The 19258-nt window shown below is 37.3% G+C and overlaps 1 long non-coding RNA gene across 2 annotated transcripts in view; it reads right to left on the bottom strand.

The window, feature by feature from the left end:
- Positions 1-18327, bottom strand: part of LOC136038287 (uncharacterized) — a 156325-nt gene extending 137998 nt beyond the window's left edge. For both annotated transcript variants that reach the window (XR_010620173.1, XR_010620174.1), the window contains exon 1: positions 18040-18327. This is a non-coding gene — a long non-coding RNA (uncharacterized LOC136038287). The remainder of the gene's footprint in view (positions 1-18039) is intronic.
- Positions 18328-19258: the final 931 nt, after the last annotated feature.

Below are 19258 nucleotides of genomic sequence, written 5' to 3'. Positions count from 1 at the left end.
TATAGCCCAAATTATATATTTTCCAGCTATTCTTGCAATACGTCTCTCTTTTTAGTATTTCTCTTTTGGTCACTCTTTTTGGTATTTTCAGTTCTCTTTTGGTATTTGACCAGTCAACAACTAATCGAATTTAAGCCGGATTAACTCTGTACCTGTTCGGAATAAATAACGAGTTTGCAATTACTTGCAAATCACTGGATTACTTGCCCCACTCAAAGAAAAGATATTATTTATTCTCATTGCATTCATTTAGCCAGTGTGGATCATTTCATAACTGTGCTTATTGAGAACTTCTCTGTGGATATACCTTTTTCACTTAATTGTTTTTGGGCTGATGCTGAGTCGTGAGTGAAATTTGGTTATCATGGACAATTGGAATATCAGTACGCTTTATTATTGCCCAGTTATGAATTTTGCTCAGCATAATCTCGAGGAGGGGTTGGACCATCAGTCGATGGTGAAATACGCTAGTAATTTTTTCCCCTATGAAGACGTTCTTGGCGCTAAGAAACTTTTAAATAGCAATAGCTTCCCAGAAGAGCCTATACCTCGTCGTTCGATACCCAGTGCTAAGAATAGTTCATTGTCGGACATTATCGCTACTCTGTAGAAAATATTGACATTCCAGAGTTCGTGATCAAATCCCCCTCGAAAGTCCCTAGCATTCCGGCGTCAGCTTATTCTATCCTTACCGCCAAAGTCAACCAGTGCCTTGAGCAGCCAAAATCGCTTGCTCACCTCAATAGTCCAGCAACGCCTATAAATAGTTCTTTGGTCTCAGATAGTATGGGTACCAATCGCAACCCTCGTAAGCCATTGTTCTTAAATATCCGCCTCCACAACTAAGAGACCCCGTTTCTCGCAAAGAAAAGCTTGATTCTTTCGCCGGACATGACGGAATTATGTAGGTAAAGTCCGATCAGGTAACGAAAAGATGGGTTGTTGTTACGCGGGATAAAGTTTCCGCCAATTCTGCTGCCGCATCAGCTGTTGCAAGCTATCCAAATATTCTTGCTAAAGTGATTGATCGCAAACCTCTTGGAGTAATTAGGGGACTTCTCGATAGTGTTTCTAACAGTATACTCATCTCCGCTATTCCTGGTCTTGCTGAGGCCACCCAGATCGACTCTTCTCATACGTTCCATTTAGAGTTCCTTGATTCCGCTGCACTAAAATCTGCCATCGCTACAGGTCTGCGCTTGGGTTACGAGTCTTTTAAAATATCGCAATACAAAGAACTGCCCGAAGTATCCATCATTCGTTAGCTCACCGCCCATGAGCCCCGAATGAGAAGTGCTCTAGATATTCAGGATGCCATTCCAATACTAAAGACAATCCTTGCTTAGAGGCTCCGAAATGCGCCAACTGCGACGAAGCTCATGTTTCCTATAGTATGAATTGCCCAGTGATCAAACACGCTCTGAACTCTGCTCCAAAATGAGCCAAGCCACTATTTTAAGTTTTGCTTCTCTCAATACTGATGGAAAAAAAGACAAAGACTTGTTAATTAATGAATTATTAGTCCATGACAAAGTTTTCTTGCAAGAACATCTTTTGACCAAATCAAACGTTTCTAGCCTAAAGCGATCTTCTGTCCACTATTTTTTCCGCAAGAGGCCAAGACAACTAGAGACCGCCCTTCCGGTGGCCTAGCAATATTCTTCCGTTCCCAATCAAAACCCTCTGTGATTCATTGTGATGATAACATCTTAGCGATTCAATGTGACACTACCGCCTTTATAAACGTTTACTTACCTTGCGATCGACGTTCTATAGAATCGTTCACATCTTTCGCTAAATGTTGCTCCAGTTTCAAGTCTCTATTCAAAAGTCTACGTCTCAAAGACCTAAATTGGGCTTTAGCTGGTGAAATTAACTGTAACATTCTTGGTACCTCCGATAGGTCAATCCTTTTGCTAGAATCACTTCCTAGCATATATCAGGTCGCTGTTAAGAGCCTCCTATTCACGTATATTCATAACAAAGGCTGTTCAAAATTGAACCTGGATCACATGATCTCTTCCAGTTCCAGCTTAATATCATCGATTGTCAGGGAGGACGAAAAGAAGATTGATGAAGATCACCTTATTCTTAGCTGTAATTTGTCCTGTGATCTATATGCCAAAACGATTTCGGCTCAGCCAAAGTGGCATACGAAGTTGAACTGGGATCGTGCAAATGTCCCCCTATACCTTGCTACGCTAACTGCTTTACTGTCGACCATAAAGTGCCATTTGATAGGCTGCAAGCTTCAGTTTCCTCGCCTTCAAGTGGAGTTGACCTAAATTGCTATTATTATCAAATTGTCCATTGCCTTAAATCAGCTTCCAAAGCTGCAGTGCCTGTGGATAAAGTTTGGATTGGTACAAGAAAGCCTAATTGGAACAATAATCCTTAAGTAAAACGAGCTAAGCAAAAAGCCAAATTTTGGCTACGAATGTGGATAGCATGTGACCAACCATCGTCCGGAGCTGTTTTCTCTTTGAAACAAAAGTGTAAACTTGAATATAAGGCCAGTTTCATGAGAACAAGCTTAAATGCATGGCCAGGCCCCACCGATAAGGCCTCCTGGAATAAGGTTATTAATAGTGAAAAATGTTCCCCATCTGCCCTATCTTGTCTCCAGCTAGCTAATTTTCTTGATCATTATAAGCGTGTGTTCAGTGTATTTAATAGTTTTCTTCAGTCTTTTTATTATAAGTTGCTTAAACCGCTATAACCATACCGTCTCCTGCAGGCTTACGTCCAGCCGGTAGCAATATCTGAAATTCGCCGGGCTTCAAGAAAAATTTAGCATTCAAGTTGTCATGGTCGAATCTGGGAAAAAGACTATCAAGTCAATTTGTGCAGCTCCCTGACACGCTTACCAATTTTCATCGTCCTAGCACGTCCAGAAGCACCAAATTTGCCAAATCACTGAGCCCCTCCCCTCAACTCCCCCAAAGAGAGCGAATCCAGTACGGTTACGTCAATCACGTATCAAGGACATTTGCTTATTCTATCCACCAAGCTTCATCCCGATTCCTCCACTACAAGTTTTTTCCTAGATTTCTCCCTCCAACTCCCCCCAATGTCAAAAGATCTGGTCGGGATTTGAAATAAGAGCTCTGAGACATGAATTCCTTCTAAATATCAAATTTCATTAAGATCCGATCACCTATTCGTAAGATAAAAATACCTTAATTTTCACGTTTTCCAAGAATTCCGGTTTCCCCCTCCAACTCCCCCCAATGTCACAGGATCTGATCGGAATTTAAAACTAGAACTTTAAAGCACAAGATCCTTCTAAATATCAAACTTCATTAAGATCTGGTCACCCTTTCGTAAGTTACAAATACCTCAATATTCAAAATTACCCCCCCCCCACTCCACCAAAGAGTGCAGATCTGGTCCGGTTATGTCAGTCACGTATCTTAGACAGGTGTTTATTCTTCCCATCCAGTTTCATCCTGATCTCTCCGCTTTAAGTATTTTCTAAGATTCCCCCCCCCCCAACTGTCTTCACCCAATGACGCTGGATCCGGTTGAGATTTAAAATAAGAGATCTGAGTTACGAGGTCCTTCTAAATAAGAAGTTTCATGAAGATCCTATCACTCCTTCGTACCCCCCTCCCCCCCCCCCCCCAATGTCACCAGATCCGGTCGGGATTTAAAATAAGAGCTCTGAGACACGATATTCTTATAAATATCGAATGTCATTGAGATCCCATCACCCGTTCGTAAGTTAAAAATACCTAATTTTTTCTAATTTTTCAGAATTAACCCCCCCCTCCCCCCAACTACTCTAAAGAGAGCGGATCCGTTCCGGTTATGTCAATCATGTATCTAGAACTTATGCTTATTTTTCCCACCAAGTTTCATCCCGACCCCTCCACTCGAAGTGTTTTCCAAGATTTTAGGTTTCCCCCTCCCAGCCCCCCCCCCCAATGTCACCAGATACGGTCGGATTTAAAATAACAGCTCTGAGACACGATTTCCTTACAAACTTCAAATTTCATTAAGATCTGATCAACCGTTCGTAAATTAAAAATACTTCAATTTTTCTATTTTTCCGAATTAACGCTTCCCCCCCCCCCAGATGATCCAATCGGTAAAGCTAGTAATTTAATCTGGTCCGGTCCTTGATACGCCTGCCAAATTTCATCGTCCTATCTTACCTGGAAGTGTCTAAAGTGGCAAAACCGGGACCGACAGAATTTGCTATTGCTATATGTCACTTGGTTAATATCAAGTGCCATAAAAACGAAACAAAAATAAAAATAAGCATAATTAATCACAGGGTATCCAGTTGCTTTAAAAATGCAGAGTAAAGAAAGTAAGCAAGAAGATATAATTTAGTGTTTTATATAGAGAGCATTGAGAGGGTTATCCGGGCAGATAAATAAATAGTAGACTAACTGGTGCAAGTGTCAAAAAAAAATCACTAGTTCCATTAAGCATTTGAAAGATCTTGTTGCTATTGTTTTCTTTCTTTAACTTGGCAAATTTGCTAGTCTCAGAAACTGAGATCCAGTGCTTATTACTATGGTAATATTGCCTTAGTATCACACCAAAAGAACTGAAGAAACGTCAAATACCAGACCAGGCATTGGTAACTTTTTCTTCGACAATAGTGAAAAATTTAACTGTTTTGTTATCAAGATCTAATCGAAATTTTCTTTATTCAGAGTTACGCAAGCATTACAAATTATTGCATAGAAAAGAAAAAAATAACAGAAAGAAAAAAACAAGTATACAGTTACGATTACCCGTCAGATACATTTTCAAAATTTGATAATCTCCGTTGTCACAGTTATATCCTATTCACACCCTTCTATAAGACCGACAAGCAGTCACTAACTATATGTAAAATGATGAAAACAAATCTTGCTGAAAACAAATGGCCGGCAGAGACTGTGTTTGCTTTTAGACGGAGGACTCGCAAAAAAACATGTTAGAAGACCAAACTTAGTGTTCAAAAAACCAAGTTGAAAAGAAATTATCTTTCTCCCCGAAAAAAAAAAATAAAAATTCGTGGATTAGTATATCCTGATACAGTACTGTATATTTTGAAGATATATTACTAACAATATTTGGGCTCTTGTGAACATTGCTTGAGCTTTTTCAGTTACTCATAGAGAGGCTAAGCTGTGGAATAGGCTTGTTCCAAGTACCAAAAAATTGCCCATCAATCAATTCAAAACCGAGCCGTATGTGGGGTTGCTTGGTAGGTATACCTTTCAAATATATTGAGATTTATGGAAACAAAAATCACTTCTGAACAAAAACTTCATATAGGCATATCCCCTCCAAATCCTGTGGCATGATATATACCAAGGATAATCAAACAAATCCACAAACTAAAAAATTAGGGTGACTGATTTGAGATCTCATATAGACATCTAGTGGTAAAACATTAAGGAGAAGATGACAAAAATCATGACATATATGAGGGGGGAAAGGTATATTTGCGATTAAGACGATTATTATATCCGGGAAAGGCCTAAAAAAGGCATTGAGTAGGGTCCACTTTATTTCTATGTAAGTAAAGAATTTATCTCCAAACTTATATAAAAAATATTTTGTAAAATCTAAAAGGGGATGTGAGTTTTTTCAATTTTTTTACGTGAGAATCGCAAAACAATGTAACTTTCAAAATCTAAGGGAAGGAGCAGCAAATATAGGGGGATACACCCCTCACCTAGATTGTATTCGGAAAGAGATATGACTTTAATAGTTCTTAAATTCATTGTTCATAATTATCATATCTGGAAGCAAACATTATGCATAAATATCTCTTAATAATCAATACAAAATATGTCGCTAAAGTCTAAAGTCAACTTATAGAAAAAGAAGTATAACATACTATAAGAATGCATTACTTAATTCTTTTAAAACTCAGTCAACGAAAGATCAGTCAACAAAAAAGAGAAAATAGTTATTACTGATGCGTCTACCCCCAATCGTGTAGTCAGGTAACAGAACCGGAACCATGTCGTCACAAAAAGCAAGAATCAGACAGGTTGTCTGCAAATAGATTCATTTTCAACGGAAAATTCAACTAATTAAGAGGCTTCTAGTAGCACGATAAGGAACGCGTAGTTTCTTGTAGGGGAAACAAATTTCTTAGGAGGTAAAGGATGCAAAAACTGATGAAATCCAGGAAATATTAGACTTTTGTGTTCCTGTGAATATCAAACGAATGTTGACATTTACCGGTGAATATAAGACATACATTTTTTCTAGTTGGTTTTATTCAGCTTGTCAGTCATTAGTTTTATGCACGGTTCGATGGTGATAGGTATATAGGTTAGATTTTTTACCCATTTTTAAGATTTATAACTTAATTTAACCTAACTTTTACCATCATTGCTTGCATAAGACTGAAAATGCTGATTCGCAATTAGAGAAAAGGGAATTTCGGACAGTCAACGGTCAATGACGAAATTAACCAGACTGCATAAATTCACAGTAACAACTGAACTGCAATGACTATCCTTTCTTCTGGAAAAGGAAGATCAAAGATTGAGTCGCCCTGTAGATACAGACAAAAGGAGACTTATAGGTGTGAAGAATTTTTAAATCACTACTTTTGTAGATAATGTAACAAGTACTAGAACTCACTACGGTACCGAGCTGCCTAATACCAATATAGCAATACAGCCAATGATCCTCACACGTCAGAGCAGAGCTCGTTCCAACAAACATCAGAAGTTGTAACGCCCCTTTTACGTGATCAAAGAGATTGGAGGAAAACTAGCCCCCGCCAAAGCCCCTCCCCTCCCCCAAGTCACCTGATAAAAATTTAGGAGAGCTATTTGAGTCGGCATAGTAGAAAGATCCAATAACTATGTCTTTGGGAATGACAATACGCCCCACACCTTATAAATTTGTTTTCTTAGATGGGGGAGGGTATTCCACGGAGATAATTTTCATGGAAATCAAAGGTTTTTAGGGATTTTTCCACGATGATTTTACAATGGGATGGGGCATTCCATAGAAGATTTTAAAAAGGTCAGAAATTATCCCGTGTATGAGGAGGACTGCCCTCTCCTCTGTTTCTTCTTTGTTATATTAAAGTTTTTCAGTTCTATTAGCAGTCTCTGGTTACAATTCAACAGCTTTTCTTATTTAGGGACTCGTTCTCAATGAATTGGGACAAAAGCTTAAACTTCAGCCTAAAAACCGAGGGATGAGAAAGAGGAAGCCTCCGATTCTTGGATACAAAATAATTTATGTTCTTTTTAAGTTTTAATGTCAATCCTCACTTTCAGCCGGATGAAAAATTTTAAATTTAAGAAAATACACATTCATCATTTTTAAAACAAATTTGGGTACTTGCTAATTATAGCGACCGCACCCGAGAAGTTAAATATAGCGACCACACCCAAGAACTGCCGTCAGAAACCAGGTCCTCTTCATAATATGCAGATAATTCTAGCTAAAAAAAAATTTACATGCAGACTCGCTACACTTTACCCCCTACCTCAACCCTCATAATACACAAATATATAGCCCAATTTACAAATTTTCTATCTATTCTCCTAATGCAGCTCTCCTGATTCAATTTGTGTGCCTGAAATTTGAATCCCTGTGACGAAACAAGAACCGAAAAACAAGTGACAGGTGACAAAGCGCATTGAACCTGAATGATTTGGGGTATGTATTTGTACAATAGAGTGGAGGGATAAAGCGCAGCGGGTTAGCAAAACTAATTAGCTACAATTATTCTTATGATATTCTTATGAAGAGTTTTATGAAGTAAGAATTGTTTTCTAACTTCAGACTGCCCAAATATTGATGTGGTCGCTATAATTAACAAGCGACTCTAATCTGGTCATTAGCAAAGGAGTGTTTGCCTAACCTAATTTCTGAACGGTCTTTCGACTGCTTTAAGGTGGTTGTTGTTTATTCCATTTCATCTTACTTTTTTTTAGTTTTTCCTTCCCTTTTTCTAGGGCTAAGGACATCTTAGCAAAGGTACCTGCCAAAATATGTACTTTGCTATTTTGAAAACCAACAATTATAAAGTATCTTTTCATTTACTTTCATTTCTACATACACTTTCTCGAAAATTTCTACTTTATACCATATTTGTGCATCTGTAAAATAGTAGTAGTAGCAGTAGCCCTGAGAGTTTCAACTTAACGCCCTTAGCGTTCCTGATCTGCTGTTTGGACAATCAGATTCCAACTAGTACCTTTTCATCTGGTTTCAAATAGCCTAAGACTCAAACAGTAGTAGTAGCAGGGATCATAACACTAGTAGTGGCATTAGCATTAGCAGTAAGTCTTAAGTGTTTCATATCCTGAGTTTCAATAAAAGTTGTATTTCCTAATAGTTTCAACAAAATCATCGAAGCCATTCATGAGATATTGTTGATGCACCCTTTTGACAACCGGCAAGCACATAATGTATTTTGATTTAGCTTAACAAATCCCTCAATATATTTTATCTGTCTCACGCTCCATTAAAAATTCCCTTCCTTTACGGGAAACTTCTCCGTGAAAGTTACTTCCATGTAAAATACACCCCTCCCATCATATAATTCCCCGGAAAAATTGTCCTTAACATACTTCCATATGAAAAAGACTTAAATTTCTGATTATATTTCCAGTCACTCCAGAAATCCCCCATTCCGTGAAAATATTTTCTGGGAAATCCAAACTTGCTGAAAATTCCCTTCGGGCCATTCCCCCAGAACATAATCACATGCGAACTTCAGTTGGCAAAGAGAAAGTAAGACAAATTTAAAGAATTTCGCATAGGAATTCTGTCAAAGCCCAAAGTCTCAAATTTCCTCAGAAAGGATCATCCTAAAAACTTCCCTCCCGGCGGCAAATTTTTCACATGGAAACTGACAACAGTTCTTGCCTGGAGGACTGTGGGGAGGTTGACATCCCCAAAGACATAATTAGAGGACCTTTCAAGAATGCTGAACAAAATACCTCTCTTAAAATTTTTATCAGGAGTTCTTCGGGAATGATAGGCTTGGATGGTCCATGCCTCTGGGCTCTAGGTGGTCGTGTCCAGTCTGAAGACATTGTTATATGCTCTTTGGATTATTGTCAACAAAAGCCTATCTCACACTTTCGATCGGATATGTTTTGGGAATATAGAATCTCAAGGAGGGGAAGCTATTGGCCCTCAATCATTTTTGACTCTTTAAAGGAAACTAAAATTATACCTTTGCGATCCAATGAACCTCCTCCTAAGTTTACACGATCATTCCTCCATAAAAGCCTTATAACCCTAGGAACATAACTTACAACCCTTGCCCCCAGACTCTGGAAGGTTGTGTCAACCCCAAAGGCCTTGCAGGGTGATGTTTGGACAATTTTTCGGACGAACGGCTATATTAAAATTTCTATCGGATTCATTTGGGAAAAATTCGACGTGGAGGAAGGGAGATAGCTGACCTCCGATCACTTTGTCTCTTAAAAAGGGCACTGAAATTTATGATTTCCAATCCAGTGAGCCCCTTCAAGTTTATACGACCATCTTTTAAAAAAATTATATCCCCCCAGGGAATAACTTAAAACTCTTGTCCTAAGGGCTATAGAAGGGAGGGATTGTCATCCAACAAGACAATTTCTGGACCTTTCAACAAAGCTGAACATAATGGTTATCTCGAAATTTTGATTCGGTGTGTTTGGAGCAATGAAGGGATTGGAAGGGGAGACTGGTTGCCCTCTAATAACTCGACTATCAAAAAGGGCTTTCAATTTCGAATTTACTGAACCCGTTTCGAAGGTTCTGCGACAATCCTTATATATGAAAAGCCCTAGTCTAAAAAAAAAAATAAACAATACATTGTACCCACAATTCTCATCACATGGGTAGGCTAATGTCGATATTAACGAACTGTTCAGGTAACTAAGAAATAAACTTACCTCTACAGGCAGAATTACGTCATGAATCCAAATTTGATATTCATTTGCATTGGAAATGAACTTTACCTCCACCCCTAATGTGCAAGTATATACCCTGAATTAGTAAATACAGGAGTGGAGTGAAGTTTATTTCCGATTCAGGATTTTGGATTCAGGATGCAGTGCTGACTAAAGAGTTTAGTTTAATTCTTAACTAACTGAATAGTTCATTTAAAGAAACATTACCCCTTAAGCTGCACTATTGCGCTGCCTATGATAACAATAACAAAGGCCATATAATCTTGAAAGATAGTTCCTATTGGTCCATGGGCCCACTTTCCGAGGCCCGTTTTCAGCAGATGAACAAACATCCAAATAATAAATTAAATGGTTCTTGTGTCTTATAGCCACCACACCCAAGAAAAGAAGTTAGGTTGATCCTAATAAAACAATTCTCGCTTCATAATACGCAGAAGAATTGTAGCCAACGCATTTTGAATGCTGATCCACTATGCTTTACCCCACCCCAATGTGTAAATATATAGCCCAAATTATATATTTTCCAGCTATTCTTGCAATACGTCTCTCTTTTTAGTATTTCTCTTTTGGTATTTTCAGTTCTCTTTTGGTATTTGACCAGTCAACAACTAATCGAATTTAAGCCGGATTAACTCTGTACCTGTACCTGAAATTTGGTTATCATGGACAATTGGAATATCAGTACGCTTTATTATTGCCCAGTTATGAATTTTGCTCAGCACAATCTCGAGAAGGGGTTGGACCATCAGTCGATGGTGAAATACGCTAGTGATTTTTTCCCCTATGAAGACGTTCTTGGCGCTAAGAAACTTTTATATAGCAATAGCTTCCCAGAAGAGCCTATACCTCGTCGTTCGATACCCAGTGCTAAGAATAGTTCATTGTCGGACATTATCGCTACTCTTTCTCGCTGCTCTGCAGAAAATATTGACATTCCAGAGTTCGTGATCAAATCCCCCTCGAAAGTCCCTAGCATTCCGGCGTCAGCTTATTCTATCCTTACCGCCAAAGTCAACCAGTGCCTTGAACAGCCAAAATCGCTTGCTCACCTCAATAGTCCAGCAACGCCTATAAATAGTTCTTTGGTCTCAGATAGTATGGGTACCAATCGCAAACCCTCGTAAGCCATTGTTCTTAAATATCCGCCTCCACAACTAAGAGACCCCGTTTCTCGCAAAGAAAAGCTTGATTCTTTCGCCGGACATGACGGAATTATGTCGGTAAAGTCCGATCTGGTAACGAAAAGATGGGTTGTTGTTACGCGGGATAAAGTTTCCACCAATTCTGCTGCCGCATCAGCTGTTGCAAGCTATCCAAATATTCTTGCTAAAGTGATTGATCGCAAACCTCTTGGAGTAATTAGGGGACTTCTCGATAGTGTTTCTAACAGTATACTCATCTCCGCTATTCCTGGTCTTGCTGAGGCCACCCAGATCGACTCTTCTCATACATTCCATTTAGAGTTCCTTGATTCCGCTGCACTAAAATCTGCCATCGCTACAGGTCTGCGCTTGGGTTACGAGTCTTTTAAAATATCGCAATACAAAGAACTGCCCAAAGTATCCATCATTCGTTAGCTCACCGCCCATGAGCCCCGAATGAGAAGTGCTCTAGATATTCAGGATGCCATTCCAATACTAAAGACAATCCTTGCTTAGAGGCTCTGAAATGCGCCAACTGCGACGAAGCTCATGTTTCCTATAGTATGAATTGCCCAGTGATCAAACACGCTCTGAACTCTGCTCCAAAATGAGCCAAGCCACTATTTTAAGTTTTGCTTCTCTCAATATTGATGGAACAAAAGACAAAGACTTGTTAATTAATGAATTATTAGTCCATGACAAAGTTTTCTTGCAAGAACATCTTTTGACCAAATCAAACGTTTCTAGCCTAAAGCGATCTTCTGTCCACTATTTTTTCCGCAAGAGGCCAAGAAAACTAGAGACCGCCCTTCCGGTGGCCTAGCAATATTCTTCCGTTCCCCATCAAAGCCCTCTGTGATTCATTGTGATGATAACATCTTAGCGATTCAATGTGACACTACCGCCTTTATAAACGTTTACTTACCTTGCGATCGACGTTCTATAGCATCGTTCACATCTTTCGCTAAATGTTGCTCCAGTTTCAAGTCTCTATTCAAAAGTCTACGTCTCAAAGACCTAAATTGGGCTTTAGCTGGTGAAATTAACTGTAACATTCTTGGTACCTCCGATAGGTCAATCCTTTTGCTAGAATCACTTCCTAGCATATATCACGTCGCTGTTAAGAGCCTCCTATTCACGTATATTCATAACAAAGGCTGTTCAAAATTGAACCTGGATCACATGATCTCTTCCAGTTCCAGCTTAATATCATCGATTGTCAGGGAGGACGAAAAGAAGATTGATGAAGATCACCTTATTCTTAGCTGTAATTTGTCCTGTGATCTATATGCCAAAACGATTTCGGCTCAGCCAAAGTGGCATACGAAGTTGAACTGGGATCGTGCAAATGTCCCCCTATACCTTGCTACGCTAACTGCTTTACTGTCGACCATAAAGTGCCATTTGATAGGCTGCAACCTTCTGTTTCCTCGCCTTCAAGTGGAGTTGACCTAAATTGCTATTATTATCAAATTGTCCATTGCCTTAAATCAGCTTCCAAAGCTGCAGTGCCTGTGGATAAAGTTTGGATTGGTACAAGAAAGCCTAATTGGAACAATAATCCTTAAGTAAAACGAGCTAAGCAAAAAGCCAAATTTTGGCTACGAATGTGGATAGCATGTGACCAACCATCGTCCGGAGCTGTTTTCTCTTTGAAACAAAAGTGTAAACTTGAATATAAGGCCAGTTTCATGAGAACAAGCTTAAATGCATGGCCAGGCCCCACCGATAAGGCCTCCTGGAATAAGGTTATTAATAGTGAAAAATGTTCCCCATCTGCCCTATCTTGTCTCCAGCTAGCTAATTTTCTTGATCATTATAAGCGTGTGTTCAGTGTATTTAATAGTTTTCTTCAGTCTTTTTATTATAAGTTGCTTAAACCGCTATAACCATACCGTCTCCTGCAGGCTTACGTCCAGCCGGTAGCAATATCTGAAATTCGCCGGGCTTTAAGAAAAATTTAGCATTCAAGTTGATGGTGACGGGCTTTCTCACCGATTTTTTGCTTATGATTGTCCTGCTCTACTTAACCATCTACAAATATTTTTCCAGTCTTGCTTAGCACAGTCGCTTGTTCCTGATAACTTCCTTTGTGGCCGTGTAGCGTCTATTCAAAAGCGAGGCAAGGACCCCAAGTCATGTGTAAATTATCGTCCCATTACAGCATCGTGTTTCTTAAGTAAGTTGCTTGAACATTTGGTACTACCAGAAATTGAGTCGAATTGTGATTTTACGCCTTTTCAATTTGGTTTTCGGAAAAGTTTCGGTTGCTCCCGTGCACATCCTGTTTTAAGCCGACTCATGAAAGGTGCCGTAAACACAAAAATGTCTTTATACTGTCTAACTGTTGATATTTCTGGGGCTTTTGACAATATTGCGCACTCTAAGGCTCTATTTTCCCTTGCGTCTTCAGGTGTTAATCCTTCCGTACTAAGTTTATTGTCTTCTTGGGATTCAAAGTCTAACATTCAAGTTACCTGGAATGGCCAAATATCTGACCCGGTAAAAGGGAGTTCGGCAAGGTGCCGTATTGTCTCATAGTATGTTTAAATGTATGCTTGCATCGTGCCTGCGTCCCCTTAGAAGTTTTTTTTAAAGGTAATATTGGTTTGTCTTCTGTTGCATATGCAGACAACGTTCTCCTTCTTGCCCGGACTCGCCGTGGATTGCTTTCTAATTTTACTATATTAACCAATGAACTATCTAAGATTGGATTGTCAGTTAATGCGTCTAAATACGAGTTTATTTTTTTTAATAGCCCTTATGCAATCGCTCCATTCGTTGCTAGGACTGCAGTTCTACCATGTACTTCTTTAGTTTTTTGGATTGGTCTGTGTTTCGACCCAACATTTTCCACTACCTGTTCATCCCCAGTAAATCAAGCCGTGAAAAACCTACGCGTCGCTTACGGAAAAATATCCCCAAACAAAAGCCCTTATAACCGCAAAGGTTTGTGCGTGATTTATAACGCTTATTGCGCCCCAGTGCTTTTGTTTTTATCAGGCATGGCTCATCTGTTTCGTAAGAAAGATTGACATACTCTATGTACGGCTTATTTCAGATTAAATAAAAAAAAGTTTTTTTTAACGGGAAGTAAGGAGCGACATTAAAACTTAAAACGAACAAAATTACTTCGTATATGAAAGGGCTGCTTACTCCACTCTTTACGCTTAAGTTTGACTCTTTCTCTTAATTCTACTTTTTAAAACAGTAAAAAACTTAAGCGTAAAGAGCGGAGTAAGCAGCCCTTTCATATACGAAGTAATTTTGTTCGTTTTAAGTTTTAATGTCGCTCCTTACTTCCCGTTAAAAAAAAACTAGTTTTTTTTATTTAATTTTTGAGCGTTTTTGAATTAATCCATGTTTTGATTTTGGCCCTCTGCAGATGAATTATTAAAACGAAATTTGCATATTTATTTTTTTTGCTAACTGGGCTTCTCGTAGTTTTGATCGAGTGATTTTGAGAAAAAAAGGAGTGGGGGAGGAGGCCTAGTTGCCCTCTGATTTCTTGGTTACTTAAAAAGACAACTAGAACTTTTAATTTTTTACGAATATTTATTACTAAAAGATATACGTAACTTACAAATTAGCTTACGTAACGAACTTCTGTATTCTCATGTTTTTATTAAGTATACGAAGGGATTCACCCCCTCATCAGTACCTCACTCTTTACACTAAAGCTTAAATCTTATCCCAATTTCTTAAGAATGACGCCTGAATCACAAAAGCCATAGAATAAATAATTGAAATTACTAAAAATGCTTTAGCGTAAAGAGCGAGGTATTAGGAGGAGGTGAGCCAATCTTACACGTAATAATTTCTGTTTGTTTTAAGTTTTAATGCTTCTCCTTACTTTCAGTTGAAAAAACTTTTTCATATTTATTTTTTCATTGTTTTTTTTTTAATTATGCTAGAAAATCCTGCTCTCCCTTCATGAAACTTTTCTTCCCCCATGACAAATTCCTCCAAGAAAAGTTCCCCCAACATATCCTCCTCTTCTCAACCCTCCCCCCAACCTACAAATCCCCCAGAAAATGTCTGTACTCTTCCAAATAACCATTACTATATTTAAGCACTGGTCAAAGTTTGTAATTTGTGACCTCTCCCATGGGAACTGTGAGGGAGTAAGTCGTCCCCAAAAACATAGTTATAAGCTTTTTTAACTACGCTGAATAGAATGACTATCTCAGAATTTTGATCCGTTGACTTTGGGAAAATAATTAGCGTGGGAGGGGGCCTAGGCGCCCTCCAGTTTTTTTGGTCACTCAAAAAGGGCACTAGAATTTTTCATTTCCGTTAGAATGAGCCCTCTTTCAAGATTTTCGGACCACTGGGTCGATACGATCACCCCTGGGAAAAAAAACAAAAAAAAACAAATAAACACACATCCGTGATCTGCCTTCTGGCAAAAAATACAAAACTCCACATTTTTGTAGATAGGAGCTTGAAACTTCTACAATACGGTTCTCTGACATGTTAAATGTGATGGTGTGATTTTTGTTAAGATGCAATGATCTTTGGGGGTTGTTTCCCCCTATTTTCTAAAATAAGGCAAATTTTCTCAGGCTCGTAACTTTTGATGGGTAAGATTAAACTTGATGGGACTTATATATTTAATATCAGCATTAAAATGCGATTCTTTTGATGCAGCTATTGGTATCAAAATTCCATTTTTTAGAGTTTTGGTTACTATTGAGCCGGGTCACTCCTTACTACAGTTTGTTACCACAAACTGTTTGATTGAAGCAGAGTGGAAGCACCTTAAAGAAATTTTAATTAAATTTTTTTCTTCATACTATGAAGTAAAAACTGTTTTCTCTATAGTCAATAGGATTATACAGTTAAATAGTCAATAGCACTAATTGTAAGCTTATCATTTCCAAACATTGGTGCATAAAGCAAGTAAAGACATTTTCATTGAGAGTCAAATCATATTTGGAGGAGCTTGTTCATATCCCTGGTTAACAGCCCATCATTTATCCTACCCCCTCCCCTCCTACAAAAAATCTAAAAATTCAAGCCTATATAAAACAAAAATGTCCCAGGTAAGCTGTACCAAAACAGCATTATAATTTTAAAGTAAAAAGGTTTATGAAAAGCAAGAAATTTATCCTGTAATGTACACTGAATCAAATAAAATATTTCAACTTTTATATAGCCAAAAATCCCATGTAGGCTATTCTTGCCCTACATCAGATATCATCTGTTGTAGATATACAGCAGATACCCCAAAAAATGAAAAAACATTTTGTAGATTAAATAAGAATTGCTAAAATCCTCTTATGTTATGACAATCGAATGCTTGAGCAGTTATAATAGGCTTGTGGTGATAAAATTATAATAGTAATATTGCACCATTATTCTCATTTTGGACAAAATAAGACAATAATCAAAGATTAATATCCATAATTGATCATCCAAGTGTTTTCAGGAAAATGCTTCACATCTCTAATTTTTCTTATTTCCCTCCCTAATGGATGGATAGGAACCTTTGGTTAATAAAAAAAATTGCTGTTGGTCTACATTTATTTTTGTGCCTAGCCTATCTAGAAAAATTGAAATTAACACATTTTGAAGGAACTTCTACTATGCACAACTCTCTCCCCTTTGTTAAAAATATACATAGGCTAACCAATTTTATTTATGTTTTTGTTTCTGTACTCATTCTATTTATGAGTGCACACTTAAAACAAGAGTGACACATGGAATATAGTTTGGGATAAATATTTGCACATTAGTGGTTTTGGGGTAAATGTTTTGTGCATATTATGAAATAAGAATTGCCCTTTTTTCTACATGTCTCCTTTTCTATAGTCCCAAGTCTTGGCTAATACCAAAGTAAATTATAATGAGAACTAGCCTAAACAAATCTCCCATTGCTTTTTTTTCTCTTCTGGTACAAAGTAATAAATTTACTTGGGGATTCAATTATAAGCCTTTTTTTTAGGCCTCCCTTTAAAAATGCTACAATTTTCCCATTTTTTAGGTAGGCTAGGCTATAGGAAACAGTTAAAACATTAATTTAAAACTTAGACTATTATTTCATTGTAGATCTGTTATGTAAAAGTTGTATAATCCATTTCCATCACTTGATTCATTCAACAATTTATAGCCTAGATCTGTGAAAAATTACTGTGTGTAATTTAAAATAAAAATATATTCTTGTGAAGGTTCCATAAATGTATTAAAATTGAATTTCCAAGAACAATGATTAACATATTTGGACCCAAAAATAAACAAGAAGTGAATTGATATGTTTGGCTAAGTTGTCACAGAGTATTAAAAAGATATATACACTTAGCTACACTTGATATCTACATGTTAGAACAAAAACAAAATAAGAAATGAAAAGACGTGTTCAGCTAATTTGTTGAACAGTACTAAAAATATGTCTACATTTAGCCTACCAAGATTTGTTTTATTTGATTTGGTAATTCAGCAGTATCTCTAAACATTATTGTTATCTCACCAATTGCATCAAATTAGTTTAATAAACCAGGTTAAGCTTAAGGCTATTAATTTGTATCTAAATTTCTTGTTACCTGGCTTTAATTTGTTGTAGGAACAGATAGCATTAGCCTAGAACTTGAACATATGATAAGGACACATTTTGAGAAAACAATTTTTACCTTACTTACCTCTTTCAAAAAAAGCCTAGCCTAGTCTACACCTTGTTACTTAGGCTACAATACTCAAATTAGATTCAAATCAAAGAAATTTAGCCTACCATTTGATTCCAGGTTTTTTTTTCAAATTTAAAATCCTAGGCTAGGTGGTAAATGTGAATCCTTTTCATGGGGGGGGCAAAAGGTTCCATATCCAGGTTCAAGATGCATGGGATATTTAATAAATTTTATTCCACATTATTGTGGGGAAACTCCCCCTCCCAAAAAAACAACGCTCTTGCCTAGGCCTAATCACACCTGTTGATAGACTGACCTAAAGATATCCTTATCAGGAAATCTTAAACTAGGCCCAAAGATTAAAATATAAAAAATCTTGCTTACTGGTCAAAGATTTCTCTGCGTAGTTAAGGATTGGGTCAGCAAAATGTCACTAAACCCAGATATTCACAAAATGTAACAAAACACAGATGTTTTGTGGGGTAGGCTACACTGATGTTTTGTAAACACTGATTTTTAAACAAAGTAAAATAAGTTAAGAACAAAGACAAGTCTCATAAAGTACCAGTTCACAAATGTTAATCAACAGGAAAAGCTTCTAAAAGCCTGGAAACCACTTGACAGAAAAATAATATAGACGCGCAATAAGTTAATCAATTTTTTTGCAAATAATGTTACTGCTGCTGCAGTAAGAAAATTAAATACTCCCCCGTTGCCATCTACAATAGGAATAAAATATAACTGTTATTTATTTATTTGTTTTATATTATTTTATGTTAAACTTCAATATCATAACTGTTTATTTTATTTTTTTTAATATCATATTTTTTTTATTTTTACTAAAATCAAAGAACATGTTGGAACCGACGATCTTTCAATCCGATGTTGAGTGGTCTACCTTTAGCTTTAAATTCTGTCACCATTTCAAAAACGAATAGTACGTTTAAACAATAGGGGCAAGTTGCACAGCTGTATCCTTTTCTGGTATATGAAGGGTGTTTCCCCCTCTCCTAAACATTTCACTCTTCTATAACTTCTAAAACACCAGTAAACACTTCTAAACACCTCTCTCTTCAGGATGAATTGCTATTTAGTAGTTAAAAAGAACTTTGTAATGTTCTAACTAAGTGACCCTTGTGTTTTGGGAGTCGTTATTAATGAAACGGGATAAAATTGAAACATTAGTGAAAAGATTGTGATGTTGATGAAGGTATAATTTTCTGCATTTACGATATGAATTATGTGTCTTTTAAATTTATATGACCCTTTTTGCTTTTTGCTTTACAAATCGGAAAAAAATCATGTAATTTCTGATGTTTGTCTTTAATTCTGGAAAATCTGGCTCGCAGCTCAACGGAAAAATCCTCCCTCCCACTGACCATTCTTTTCCTCCTGGACCCAGTATAGGTCGTTTATAACCGAAATGGAAATTTCTCTCGGAATTTGATTTTGGTTGTTATTACGTATATGAGTGGGATTCCCCCACCTCGGTGCCTCGCAATATATGCTAAAGTGTGGTGAATTTTTAAAAAGCTTATTATCCTAATTAAAAGGTCCTTGCGGGCCAAAATTCATTCTTAAATAATTGGAACAAAAAGTCAAA

The sequence above is a fragment of the Artemia franciscana genome, chromosome 17, assembly GCF_032884065.1.
Source record: "Artemia franciscana chromosome 17, ASM3288406v1, whole genome shotgun sequence".
Classification (NCBI taxonomy): domain Eukaryota; kingdom Metazoa; phylum Arthropoda; class Branchiopoda; order Anostraca; family Artemiidae; genus Artemia; species Artemia franciscana.
The sequence above is the reverse complement of the archived record's forward strand: the minus strand, read 5'-3'. Positions and strand labels throughout refer to the sequence as shown.